Consider the following 14,889-nt stretch of genomic DNA (forward strand, 5'->3'; position numbering starts at 1 on the left):
TTAGTGTGCCTTCTAACTTTGAAATCTTGTTCTTATTTTGGCTATAGATATAGTCAGCAGTGCAAGCTCAACAACAACCAAACAAGATACCATGACAGATTTGAACCACCATTAATGTCATGCATGCACCACCGGCCATTGTTGTGCACCACTCCTTACCGTTACACACTTTTATGGGTTGTCTTGCAAGTTTTATATTTGTTGATGAGTTAAGTTCCGAATTGGAAAATCTGAGAAGATGGAGCTTACATTAATAAAGACAACACAATTCCTCACTTTTATGTCACCTTTTACCGCCCTCAACTGCTTTGACCCATAATTTTCCTTCGACGCCAACAAAGGAAATCATGTCATCATAATATGTTTTCCATTCTAATAGTACACGTTAGTTACCATTAGTGACAAGATGGAATTTTCGTCCCCAAAATATAAATTGATAAAGAAGAATATAACAATAAAATTTTAGAGTTAAAAGGATAACACAATAATATTAATATATAAAAAGTAAAATAAAATGATATTAATCCAATAATCGAGATTAAAACAAAATGCACGTTTGAGATTCATTTTTACTAATTTAATGTTATCTCTATATATAAACCAATTTTATTGGCGGTTAAAGTTTAAAGATTGATTAGACAAAAATAATTTATGTAACTACTTGAAACTTTTAAAGTTAAAACACTTTTCCATAACTAATACAAATATTGGGATATAAATATGAATTTTGTGCTGTTTTTGCCATGATGCTAAAATAATATTTTATTTCTTATTTTAACGAAAACATTATTATTAATTTCCTTAATTTTTTCCAATTCATTGTATTCTTCTTCAAGATAATTTACTTTATTTACTCATGAAATGTATGAGGTGTATTCATTAATGATTCTAGGATCTAGAGGCAGGATGTACAACATAGGTTAAAATTATGAATAAATATCATCAATTAAAAAATGAAAATATAGATATCAAAATTACAAAATTTAAATATATTTAATAAAATAAAATATATATTTTATAACTAATTTCTATGTGATTTCACATTTTGAAATTGTTGAAAGATATTTAATTCATTGTCAATGTTGTTCAACACTTTTCTTCAATTATAAGTCACTATATAGATATTCATTCATGCATCTTCCATTCGATTACACAATCTATCGTTTACAATTTTCATAGTTGAAAAAACTCTTTTTAAAATTGTATTGTTAACTTCAAATGAAAATAAATTAATGGGAAACAATATGTCTTCCACCTCCAACTAACTTATCTGAAGATTATTTATTCATTTCAAAGAAACAAATTTCACAGTATTATGCATATCAATGATGTAAATCTCAAGTTGATTATCAAACATCATAAAATCAGTTGAAAAAAATCATGTGGATAAAACTTTACAAATTCAATCAGTTTTGTCATTTCAAAACTAGAGAAGAAGTCGGCTAGACTCAAACAATACATACAAAGAATCAATTGAGTATTTATCTTGGATATTCGATTATGAAGTTCTTAGAGTTGCATATCTATAATATTATAAAATAATTCAATATAATAATAATTACTTATTTTTTACAAAGCATGTCATGTCATTTACAAAATAATAAATTTTGGACTTGTAGAATTATAAGTAAGAGTATAATATATATGCAATGCTTAAATATTTATATGCAGTCACTAGATAATTTACCATTTATTTAAATTACTTTTATTTTAAGAGTAAATGATGATTAAATATGGATAATAGGTTATACAATAATAATGTATTGAACTCTTACGCTCTCAATATATATATATATATATATATAAATTAATATGGGTTTTCTTAGATAGACAATAAGCATTTCAATGATTGTCTAAAAGTTTATAATTTTTATTATATTTTAAAATAAGTTATCTTACGGATTACTTTATAGTCAAGTGAATCTATAACTTCTAGAAAGTGTGTTAATTTTTGTTTCAAAATTTATATTGAAAAACGTATTTCGAGTTAGAAATTAAATATTATCATATTAAATTATTCATAATTTTGGAATAATGAATTTAAATTAAATATATTTTATAAATATTTATATTTTGATAAATAATTTATCAAATCTTTTGATTTTTAACTAACTTAACTTTACTTACAACAATATTTATCATAAAATATTTAACATAATATTATCATAATTTTCATTTTTTATACATAATTGTACAATATCATAAAATATTATAACAGGTGTCAAATATGTGATATTAAATTTGTTTATGACCATCGAATGTGTTGGCTTATAGTTGTATATCTTCATGAAATTATTAAATAATGATAAATGAACCGTTGTATGCATGTATCAAACTGTTTATATGAAAAAATAGCCTTATTTATATATTATATAAATAAGAAAAATTAACTAATCTAATAACTAAAACTAACTAATCAACTAACTCTAAGGTAAATAAATTGTAACTAATTATTAGCCCAATACATTATTACTAAAAATACCTAAATATATATATATATATATATATATATATATATATGAATATGAGTTCTAGCATGTTATTGTTTGGGGTTTAATATAATTCTAAATTGTTTGTTACAATATAAAATCATTATGATGTACGTTTATATTGATCTATTGGTATAAAAAATGTATAAATTTGAAATCATGGTTTGAGTATATTTGATAAAATCATAGTTAGTTGTGACTTGTGAGTGTATGAGAACTCTTATACGAGGATTAAAAATATTAATAAGTATAAGAATGAGAAATCAATTAACTCATAGGATTAGGAAAGTTAGTAACTAGTACGTGAGAGGTAAACACAATAGCTAAGTGAGATATAGTGTTTTGGTAGATGAAGAAGATGTGATTTTAGGTTTAAATGTACTCTTGAGATAAAATCATTTAAAAATGTTTTATTTGATAAAATATGGATATCTTAAAGTTCCTTTATTGAGAGTGTTGTTCACACACTTTAAAATTATATTTAATTTAGGCATCTTGATGTTGATATTTGATAAATAGGTTAGTGTGTTGACTTGATATGGTAAAAGTATTTTTGGGATAAGACAGCTAATTTGACTGTTATTTATGGGAAGAGAAGAGAAATTGTTACATCTTAGACTAAAATATTTAATCGATTAATTTTGGTTAGTGTGCATGTATTATTGCGTTTTTATAGTTGGAATGGGAGATCATGAAAAAAAATCTAATGACATAAATATCGTTAAGGATTTGGATAGAGCGACAATGATAATGACTAGTAAGAAAATCTTTAATGATTATTTAGGTGGAACACTAGTGAGGATCTAGATTAATTACCCATATTGAATATTTTTGCGTTACCCATATTGAATATTTTTGCGTTTTAAACTTGTCTTTTATTAGTCAAAATAATTTAAATTACATTCATTTTATGACCTATTGTTTTTAATTTTCTTACCATTTTTAAATAATAAATCTTTGATCCTTTTTTTGGGTACATGAATCTTTGATCCTTGGTTACAAAATGAGGTATTACATATCTTAATTTAATATTCAAAGCTTAGATATGTAGATAATTATTAAGGTAATATATTCATATATGGAAGATGTTCATATATGGAACATTATAATTGATAGAAAACAGAAGATATGAATTATGATATAAAAATTTTACGATTAATGTCAGTCAACAATGTGTTATTAATTAGCAAAATGTTTTCAATGCCTCTAATAAATGAAAGAATTTGTGAAAAAAACTGAAGAAATAAACTCTTATTCAAAATGTCCAAACAATTATGCCTTTCACGTTATAAACAGGGAGGGGGCCATGAATATTTCACACCCTGGATTTTTTTCTTCAAAAAATATGTATATTATTTATAGAAATTATTATTTACTTTTCAAAAAAATATTAATTCAAATGAATGGTAGATAATATAGTTATTGTATATAAATCTACTAACAATATATAGATATTACATTCTTATATATAACTCTACAAGCTCAAAAAAAAAATTGTAAATAATATGGCATGTTTTATAAAAAAACAAATAATCATTAATTTGTTGAATTATTTTTATGACAATATGGATATGCTACTCAAGGAACTTCCTGATCATTTCTTTGAGACAAACGCTCAATCACTTTTTTATATGTTTTATTTGAGTCTAGCTGATTTCTTTTCTAGTTTTCATATGACAAAACTCATTGAATCTGCAAAGTTTTATCCATGTGATTTTTGCTTAACCGATTTGGTGATGTTTGACAATAAACTTGAGAGTTATATCATTGATATGCTTAATAATGTTAAATTTGCTTCTTTGAAAGAAATCATTAATCTTTAAGATAGGTTGATTGAAAGTGAAAGACACATTGTTTACTCATTAATTTATGGGAGTATATCTTCAGTCTCAAAAGAGTGTATCACTTCATGTATTAGTGTCCGTGATTGGTTAGATCATAATAAGTGGTACATAGAGTGACATATTATATGGGACATCAAATGTGTTTCATTAGTTTATTCTCTTTTAAAGTTAACAATACAACTGCAGAAAAAGTTTTTTCAACTACGAAAATTGTAAAAATAGGTTGTATAATTAAATGGAAGATGCATAGATGAATAATTGTTTAATGAATTATATTTAGCGAGAAATGTTCAATAAGATTAACAACGAATTAGTTATTCAACAATTTCAATATGAAATCACACATAAATTAATTATTGAATATGTAATTTATTTGATTAAATATATTTAAATTTTATAGTTTTTTGACATTAATATTTCAATTTTTGTATAATTGACAATATTTTTTATTTTAATTTTAACATTTGTTATACACTCTAATTCTACATACTAGAAAACAGAAGATATTTGTCCATTGGTTTTATAAGGATTTTAGATTGTCATCAGCCATGGAAAGTACAAATAAAAATTCAACCTCATCTGACTGCTACTTACTTCTTGCATATTTAAGCTAAAACGTAATTTTCTATAATTTTCAGATTATTTGAAGCAAATTATTGTACTACCAAATATATATATTCACCTTTTTGGGTAAAGAAATAATCTCTTTTGAGATTCGTGACTATTTTTCTCAACAAATATTGCTCTCAAGAATCAAATCATTAACATTTTAATCTTTTTATGATCTAATGGTTCCCTACTGCAATAGAACAATATCTTGTTAGTAAATAATACTTACTAACCTATGCATATATTTCAGTTAAAAACATAATTTGAAGTCTGACTAGGGGAATATTAGGATTATTTTGATTTGATTTGGTGATTTCCTAAAATCAATGCATATACTCAATGTTTGATATAAATGTCTTTACATCTAGAATCTCAATTAAATTTAATTTGGGACGTGAGATTCCCATGTTGTGTTGAGCATTAAAAAACATATCATTAGAAACATATGTAAGAATATAAAATTGTAAAGGAGACCTTACTGAAAGGGAATTTTAGATTTGGAAAGGTGAAAGCATTCCTTCTACCAAACACATAAGAATATAACTTGACTTTTGATGAAAACGATTTTTAAATTTAAAATTGATTTTCGAAAATTTTAGAAACTTAAACTCTTATTGACCCCTAAAATGATGTTGTAAATTAGTAGAATAAAATGTAATTAATTTAAAATTGTACGGTTATTCACCGGTAAAATCATGTTCCACATTGTTTCCTAAAATGAAATCAAAACAGAATTAAGTGGAATTTACAACAACGAAAATATTATCTAAGTTGTGCACCGTTCATGTTTTTAACTTGTTAAACTTTATAATATATAAAGAAAATGGTAAAGCAATAGTGCTACTACATATTTGAATTAAAATTTTGGATAATCCAATAATGTCAACTTATATGAGTTGTGACATGATGACAAGATAAGAGCATAACTTGACTTTTGATGAAAAAGATTTTAATTTTAAACATTAAACTATATAATTTAAATTCATAGAATAAAAGTAACCAATTTGATTTTTTTTATTTATAATTATTCACCCTTAAAAAAAGCATGTTTCACATTATTTCCTAATATGAATTAGGTAGAATTTGCAAAAAGAAATTATTAAATATCTTGTCTACCTTGCATTTATTTATCTTGGTACTCTTTTATATAATAAAAATACAATGATATATGAATATGGCAAATAGTTTCCCACGTGTAATATACAATTGTCGGGCCCGATTTTCGGTTGAATATATGCTCTACAACTTTGAAAGAAGTAAACTCAATTTTGATTTCTCCCAAAAGATTTACACTATCCACTACATTTTTTTGTAGTTAAGATGTCGCAAAACTTTCTTCTATGCCCAAATTGGAAAATATGGTCATTAAACAAGAGTTTTGAGCTCAAAATTAATTAAGGACAAGAAAAGATATTGGCATCGTGTAAGCATGAAATGAAATGGTACTCTCACTTATAGCATGGACTTTCACGCCATTAAAATTTTATTTTTTATTTTTGTGTATAACAAAATTTCATCTTGCTCCTATGTATTCTTAAATGTAATAGGAAAATTAAGATTATGTAATTCTCAATTTGAAATTGATTAATTGATTTGATTTGATTTTTGATTGATTTAAACAAAAATATTTAAAATATATAAAATTTATTTAATAAGATGGAATTAATACAAAAGCTTTACAGCTAATTTATTATTTGTTTTTTGTTTTAGAGGACTCATTTCTCCTATTCAAAAGTCATTATTTTATTTTTCAGATTTGATGGACTCGTACCTTCCATGCACGGGTCCTTGTTTTTTCAGATTTGATTAACTCGTGTCACCCATACACAAGTCGTTGTTTTTTTTTGGATTTGATAGGCTATGTCTCCCATGTATGAGCTCTTCATACTTCTGTCTCATCTAAAATTCGTGAATATCATCTATGTCATATATTATCTCCATTCAAAGTTGTATCTGGTATGCGAGTTCAAATTGCCCTACACTATATATACCCCCACCATGTCCCATTTGTGGCATATATATATATATATATATATATATGGGGTTTGCTAACATGAGGAATGTGTTTTTTCATTTAGGTACATGTTAGCATGGAACACCAAATGTTTTGGACAGAAATAACCTTCATGTTTTTTTAAAGAGTTTTAATGAAAGGGGTGTTTTTGTAAATTAACTTTCTTTCACCTCACACCCCTAAACCTCTGTCTCCTCCTCATTTTACTAATTCTCAAATTTCAAAACCCTAACTTTCTCTCCTTCTCTCGTCTGAAACAACCTTAGCGTCATTTGAGCGTGATACTCACTCCTAAACTGCAATCGAACTCAATCTCATTGTTGGTCTGCCAAAAGAACGTCAAGTTTCACCAAGTAATTTAGTGACATGATTTCCACTTTCATTCTTCATTCAACTGGAAGCTGTTTCTCATATGGAAGGTACATACCCTTATTTCTTTTTAGTAAATTCAATTTGTCTTATTGGAGGAATTAAATTTTTTTCTCGCTGTTTGATTTTTTTCTCTTGCTATTTGTGGGAGTAATTATTTTTAACCCACTATTGTTTGATTCTTTTCTCTCACTGTTTGATTCTTTTCCTTTTCCTATTTTCTCGTCAATGTTTGATGCATAAATAAATAAGTATTGCAACACCATCACAACTAAGTTCAGAACTATCTTCTATTTTTGGCTTGTTATCTATTGATTTAGAAGTCGCTATTGTTTGAGACATGAACTAATATTAATGAATGCAATTTCTTTACTCTTTGTTTTTTTTTTTGAAATCATGCGCACTTCTTCTTGAATAAGAAAAGCTAGTGCACATGTTTCACCTTTTGTAACTCATTAGTCATTAACATTAGCCACACAAAGTAACAATTTTTCTCTCTCTTAGTCTTTGGTGCTTTACTGAATTTTTCTCTCTCTCTCTCGAATCACACAGTTAATTATACATTAGTGTTAGATTTTTTCTCTTTCACTCTTTGGTGCTTTACTAAATGTTTCAGTTATATATTCTTACACCCTACATTTTTTACTCATAGATTACATAATGACATCTCAAGAAAGTGATAGTTGGTCAACACAGCTTGTTACAGATTTTGATGTAACATCTAATGGTCATGATATTCAAGAATTACAAAGTGAACATTTGGGTCATGCTGAAAAAACCAATGACTCAACTCCTTACAAAGGACAAATATTTAACTCTGACGAAAATGCATACAATTTTTACTATTTATTTGCAAAGAGATGTGGTTTTTAAGTTAGAAGAGGTCACACTTATATCAGTTAGAAGAGGTCAATTTGTCCAATTATATTGAATTCCTCACATAGACCCATCTGGAATAATTGTGGGGTTAACCAAAGCACTGACATAGGAGTAATTCCTATTGGAGTTGGATTTGAAAGTACCACATTTCTTCTCACTTTTTCAACCATGCCAGCTACTACCATGGCCAAAATAGAGAACACCATGCCAATTCCAATTCTTTGGAGGAGAGTCATACCACCTTCATGCTTAGTGATTTTTCTTAGTGTTGACACAAAGACCATATCATAGAATTCTTAAGACTGTGAATGTTCCTTGTTGTGACATGGAAGTTAGACTAAGGATACCAGCAACCCAAATTGGGATAATTATTGCTAAGCATTTAACCTCTTCTACTTGTTGTATGCTAGTAAGTTTCCACTTGTTTACTCTGCTCTCATCTGGGTTTACCTCACCCTCCGTTATTAGAGCTGCAAAATTTTATTGAAAACCCCAATATCTATTAAAGTAAATTTAAAAACTCTTTAATAAAACATTAAGGTTATTTTTGTCCAAAATATTTGGTATTCGATGCTAACATGTACCTAACTAAAAAAACACATTCCTTAGAAAACCTCACATATATAATTGAGAAGTCTTATAATATCAAGGTAAGTATAATATTTTTAAGAACAACTATTATTATTAGTATTATATTAGATATGGAAAAAAATTTCTTAGATGTAGATGATTATTATATGAAATATTAATTTCTATTTCGGTGATGAAGATGACATTTAGTTATGCGATAATTATGATGAGGAGGAGGTTGACATTTTTAGTAGCCAACCTCTTAGCGTAACGTATGCTGCATCATTTTAGACATTAATTATGAGGGTGATTGTCAACATGGATTTTTAACCAATTTAATGAATGATAATGATTTGTTTGTCAATATGTAATTTGAGTCTAAAGAAGCAAAATAATAGAACAATTTCATATTAACAATTCATTTTACTACATTATCGTAGAGTCAATGTTATTTAGATATGTGGCCATTGTAAACATTTTGTTTCCGGATGGCAATGGTGAATTCGTGCATTTGTTAATGTAAAACATGATATCCACTATTGTTTCCCAAAATCACACCAAACTAAACTCATCATTCATTTCAAATCGTATTACTAATTTGGTTTTCGAAGATCACGATTTACCAATTAAGGTATTTGTCAAGGAAGTTGTAAGTCGTTTTGGCTACACGCTAACGTCGAAAAGCTTGGACTATAAAGAAAATAACAATGGCCTGAATTTATGGTGGCGGGAATGGATCATAGAATGAGTTACCATTTTGGATGAACATTGTCCAAAATTTTGCAGTGGGTACAATTGTCAAATATGAAGTGTCTCGTCACTTTGTAGATATATAAAATACCCTAGTAGTTTTAGTTTTGATAGGATATTCTACGCTTTCAAACCATGTATTCAAGAGTTTGTATATTGCAAACCAATTCTACAAGTGGATGGGGTATTTTGACCAAAAAATATACTAGAATATTGCTAATACCTAGTTCATAAGATGGTAACATGCGTATAATTACAACTGTCTTTATCATAATTGAAGGAGAAATGAAAGAAGCTTAAGAGTGACTTTTCTACGATCTTTGGACTTATGTTACCTCACAACCAAATATATGTGTAATATCATATAGATGTAGAGGTTTGTTGGCTGCACTTCGCAGTGAGCTGCCAAGATGGTCTAATACACAATCAGTTGATTGTATTCGTCATCTTACTAACAATTTAAACAAGGAGTTTCGAGATTCTGATCTTAAAGAGAAAGTTATTCAAATGAGCATGTATTTATTTATTTTTAATTTAAAATATTCATTTATTTGCAAAGAGATGTGGTTTTTAAGTTAGAAGAGGTCACACTTATATCAGTTAGAAGAGGTCAATTTGTCCAATTATATTGAATTCCTCACATAGACCCATCTGGAATAATTGTGGGGTTAACCAAAGCACTGACATAGGAGTAATTCCTATTGGAGTTGGATTTGAAAGTACCACATTTCTTCTCACTTTTTCAACCATGCCAGCTACTACCATGGCCAAAATAGAGAACACCATGCCAATTCCAATTCTTTGGAGGAGAGTCATACCACCTTCATGCTTAGTGATTTTTCTTAGTGTTGACACAAAGACCATATCATAGAATTCTTAAGACTGTGAATGTTCCTTGTTGTGACATGGAAGTTAGACTAAGGATACCAGCAACCCAAATTGGGATAATTATTGCTAAGCATTTAACCTCTTCTACTTGTTGTATGCTAGTAAGTTTCCACTTGTTTACTCTGCTCTCATCTGGGTTTACCTCACCCTCCGTTATTAGAGCTGCAAAATTTTATTGAAAACCCCAATATCTATTAAAGTAAATTTAAAAACTCTTTAATAAAACATTAAGGTTATTTTTGTCCAAAATATTTGGTATTCGATGCTAACATGTACCTAACTAAAAAAACACATTCCTTAGAAAACCTCACATATATAATTGAGAAGTCTTATAATATCAAGGTAAGTATAATATTTTTAAGAACAACTATTATTATTAGTATTATATTAGATATGGAAAAAAATTTCTTAGATGTAGATGATTATTATATGAAATATTAATTTCTATTTCGGTGATGAAGATGACATTTAGTTATGCGATAATTATGATGAGGAGGAGGTTGACATTTTTAGTAGCCAACCTCTTAGCGTAACGTATGCTGCATCATTTTAGACATTAATTATGAGGGTGATTGTCAACATGGATTTTTAACCAATTTAATGAATGATAATGATTTGTTTGTCAATATGTAATTTGAGTCTAAAGAAGCAAAATAATAGAACAATTTCATATTAACAATTCATTTTACTACATTATCGTAGAGTCAATGTTATTTAGATATGTGGCCATTGTAAACATTTTGTTTCCGGATGGCAATGGTGAATTCGTGCATTTGTTAATGTAAAACATGATATCCACTATTGTTTCCCAAAATCACACCAAACTAAACTCATCATTCATTTCAAATCGTATTACTAATTTGGTTTTCGAAGATCACGATTTACCAATTAAGGTATTTGTCAAGGAAGTTGTAAGTCGTTTTGGCTACACGCTAACGTCGAAAAGCTTGGACTATAAAGAAAATAACAATGGCCTGAATTTATGGTGGCGGGAATGGATCATAGAATGAGTTACCATTTTGGATGAACATTGTCCAAAATTTTGCAGTGGGTACAATTGTCAAATATGAAGTGTCTCGTCACTTTGTAGATATATAAAATACCCTAGTAGTTTTAGTTTTGATAGGATATTCTACGCTTTCAAACCATGTATTCAAGAGTTTGTATATTGCAAACCAATTCTACAAGTGGATGGGGTATTTTGACCAAAAAATATACTAGAATATTGCTAATACCTAGTTCATAAGATGGTAACATGCGTATAATTACAACTGTCTTTATCATAATTGAAGGAGAAATGAAAGAAGCTTAAGAGTGACTTTTCTACGATCTTTGGACTTATGTTACCTCACAACCAAATATATGTGTAATATCATATAGATGTAGAGGTTTGTTGGCTGCACTTCGCAGTGAGCTGCCAAGATGGTCTAATACACAATCAGTTGATTGTATTCGTCATCTTACTAACAATTTAAACAAGGAGTTTCGAGATTCTGATCTTAAAGAGAAAGTTATTCAAATGAGCATGTATTTATTTATTTTTAATTTAAAATATTCTATATATTTTGAATTTTATTGATCATTTATATTTTTTATAGGATATGAGTTGATGCGGTCACATTTTGAGAAGATGTCTAGTGTGTTGCATGAAAATAGTCTCAGGGCAGGTGGATGGTTGGACTAAATCCTTAAAGAAAATGGACCCAATCTTACAATGAAGAGATGCACAATGCGTAGGAAACGAACCGGAAGACCAACCTTCATTCTAATCATGTTATGCATAGGAAACGAAATGGAAGACAAAAGGCTACACAAATACATAATGAGATGAATGAAGTTCAATCTGAACATATTTAAAATATAGATGATGTAGGACATAATGACATAACATGAAAACGTGTCTATTTCGAATAAAAAAGTGAGTGAGAGTTTTAGGCAACCCAGATCAATAGTAAATATAATATTTATTAGCTTAATACTATACTGTTATATAAATCATTTTATATTTAAATGATCTTCTTTTGTGTAAAAACATTAAAACTATTGTATATAAATTTAAATAACACTTTATCTATGCATTTAACCAATCTAATATAAATGACACTTTATCTTTGTAATTATAAATTAGAGTGACTAACGCATATCCTTGAAGACTTCTTTTAATCTCCGCAACTCCCAAAACAAATTTCTTAACTAACTTCAACTTTCTTTATGGTAGAAATTTAGTGTGTTCGCTAAGTTAATAAGTAAAGTATTAACATATAATAGTCATGTATTCATTTGACTAAGTTAATAAGTATTAACGTATAATAATCATGCATGTATTCGTCTTTTATAATGCCTTTAAATAAGATATATTAATGATGATAAAAATATTTCTAAAGACATTCATTGTATAAGCTATGTAAATGTTTTAGATACATCCATAATTACAATCTTTGTATATGTTTTTACATCCAAAACCAAATGACCAATGCATGCCTTTTCTGAAACAAAATGACCACTAAATGTTGGGCCAATTGTTGCAATGAATAATACCAATGCATGTAGGGAATCAGATTGAACAATGCATGCTTTTGAGTGGAAATCTACACATGAATGAACAATGCATACATGGAATTATATTCCTTTGTAGTTTCCCAGAATTTTGTAGCATTAGGGTTCTCTCACATAGGGCAAACTCGTGGTTGTCATGCACGAGTAGTTCCTTCAAATTTGAGGTTACCATCCGCAAGTTCCCTTTACAGAATTTTGGAATTTAGCAAACTTGTAGCTGTCATGCACAAGTTTGACTTTTGCGTGAACCTACACCAATATCAAATCTCCTATAAATACCACTTTCATCTTCCCTTTTCCAAATACTCTTACATTCCCCATAAATCTCTATATTCTTCAAATTCCCTCATATTCTTTCCACATTCTCAATTTTTTTCCCATTCTTTACTCTCCTATATTTTCTCAATCTCTACTTCTATTTTAAACATTGGAACTCTTTGGTGTAGGCCCTATCAACACATCTTTATTATGGCCTCAAGACAAATATACATCAAGTCATATATGGAATGGTCAATAAGTTACATTTCGTGATGGACACAACTTTTAGCAATCTGTACTTTCGAACTAGTGTTACAAGTTATTCACAACACTATTTTCGCCCACATCTTGGATATCAATGGAGTGGATATTATCAACTAACTATACTGAGAAAAATCATATGGAGTTTTCACAATATTTCCAAATAACTACTCATTCTCCCATATATAGTAAAGTTCTCAATTTCAATGATCACCACCGTCTATATTTGCTACAAGTTCAAGCACACCAATGTCGACGTATGGGATAGAAGAATTTTACCGTCCTAATATATTATCACAATAAAAACAAAGCAGTGTTTTTGGTATTGAAGATAGTGATGATGAGGATGAAGAGGAGCAACAATTTACAACAAGTGATAGGGGAAGAACTAGAGAAATCCCTCAATGAGCTCAATAACACTACAAAAAATTTGTCATATACCTATAGAAGCTTATAGTGATAGTCATTAAAACCATAGGTATTGATAAGATATACTTATGGATTCATATTAAGGATCATCGTTGTAAGGATCATCGTGAGACAAGGCGAGAGATTCCACTACTCACACACACTACCATCTTCTTTTCCACTTTGAACCTATAAGTTAACAGCATGTGTAACGGGTTCGTGGTGAAAAAAGATGTTGCGATACAATTTAAAAGTGAATGGAGATGTGGCTGGGAGGTTTGATTCCCCTTTATTTTATTTTGTTTTAATGTTTGTTTCTTACCATTTGATTTTCATTTTAAATTGTTGTTGCTATCATGAAGTTAGGGTTTATGCTTAGGAATTTTGTGGTTTCAAATTGGGGGTTAGGATTTGAGGTGATTTTGGATGCCATTTAAAAAATATCTTTTGATGAAGTTCCTTACAGATGATGTGAAAACTTGACATGTTCTTTCTTGTGTCTCATTCCATGGTAATTTTCTGTGAGTGTACTATAGTCCTTTATACAACATGTTTATGTTTAGATTTTATATATTATTTACTTTTCATTGTTTATGTCAAGGTATCTTCTTCGCATGTAGTTTTTCCTCTTGGTTCTACTTCTTCATAGTTCTCGATCATGAACATAATACCCTCATAAGAATCTAATTAGTTGTGGTGGCACCATGGTTGGGTTATATTGAATGATCTCAACTAGTTTGAGTAGCTTAAGGACTTTGGGTTAGTTCTTGTTATCAAATCTCACCTCCTAATTAGACATGTTGAGGAAAGATGCATTAACATAAGCAAAATAGTGCTCAACTTGAATTTGAGCCAACAGAACAAGTATCTAGAGTATTGTTATCATGTGAAGAGTTCTCTCAATTGCCTTCAACAGTGCTCTGGTTGCTCATGATGTCTACAATAGAGTGATCCACCAAATGATTTGACAAAGAAGTACCCACAACTCTAATAT

The sequence above is a fragment of the Lupinus angustifolius genome, chromosome LG03 (assembly GCF_001865875.1).
Source record: "Lupinus angustifolius cultivar Tanjil chromosome LG03, LupAngTanjil_v1.0, whole genome shotgun sequence".
In the NCBI taxonomy this organism is placed as follows: domain Eukaryota; kingdom Viridiplantae; phylum Streptophyta; class Magnoliopsida; order Fabales; family Fabaceae; genus Lupinus; species Lupinus angustifolius.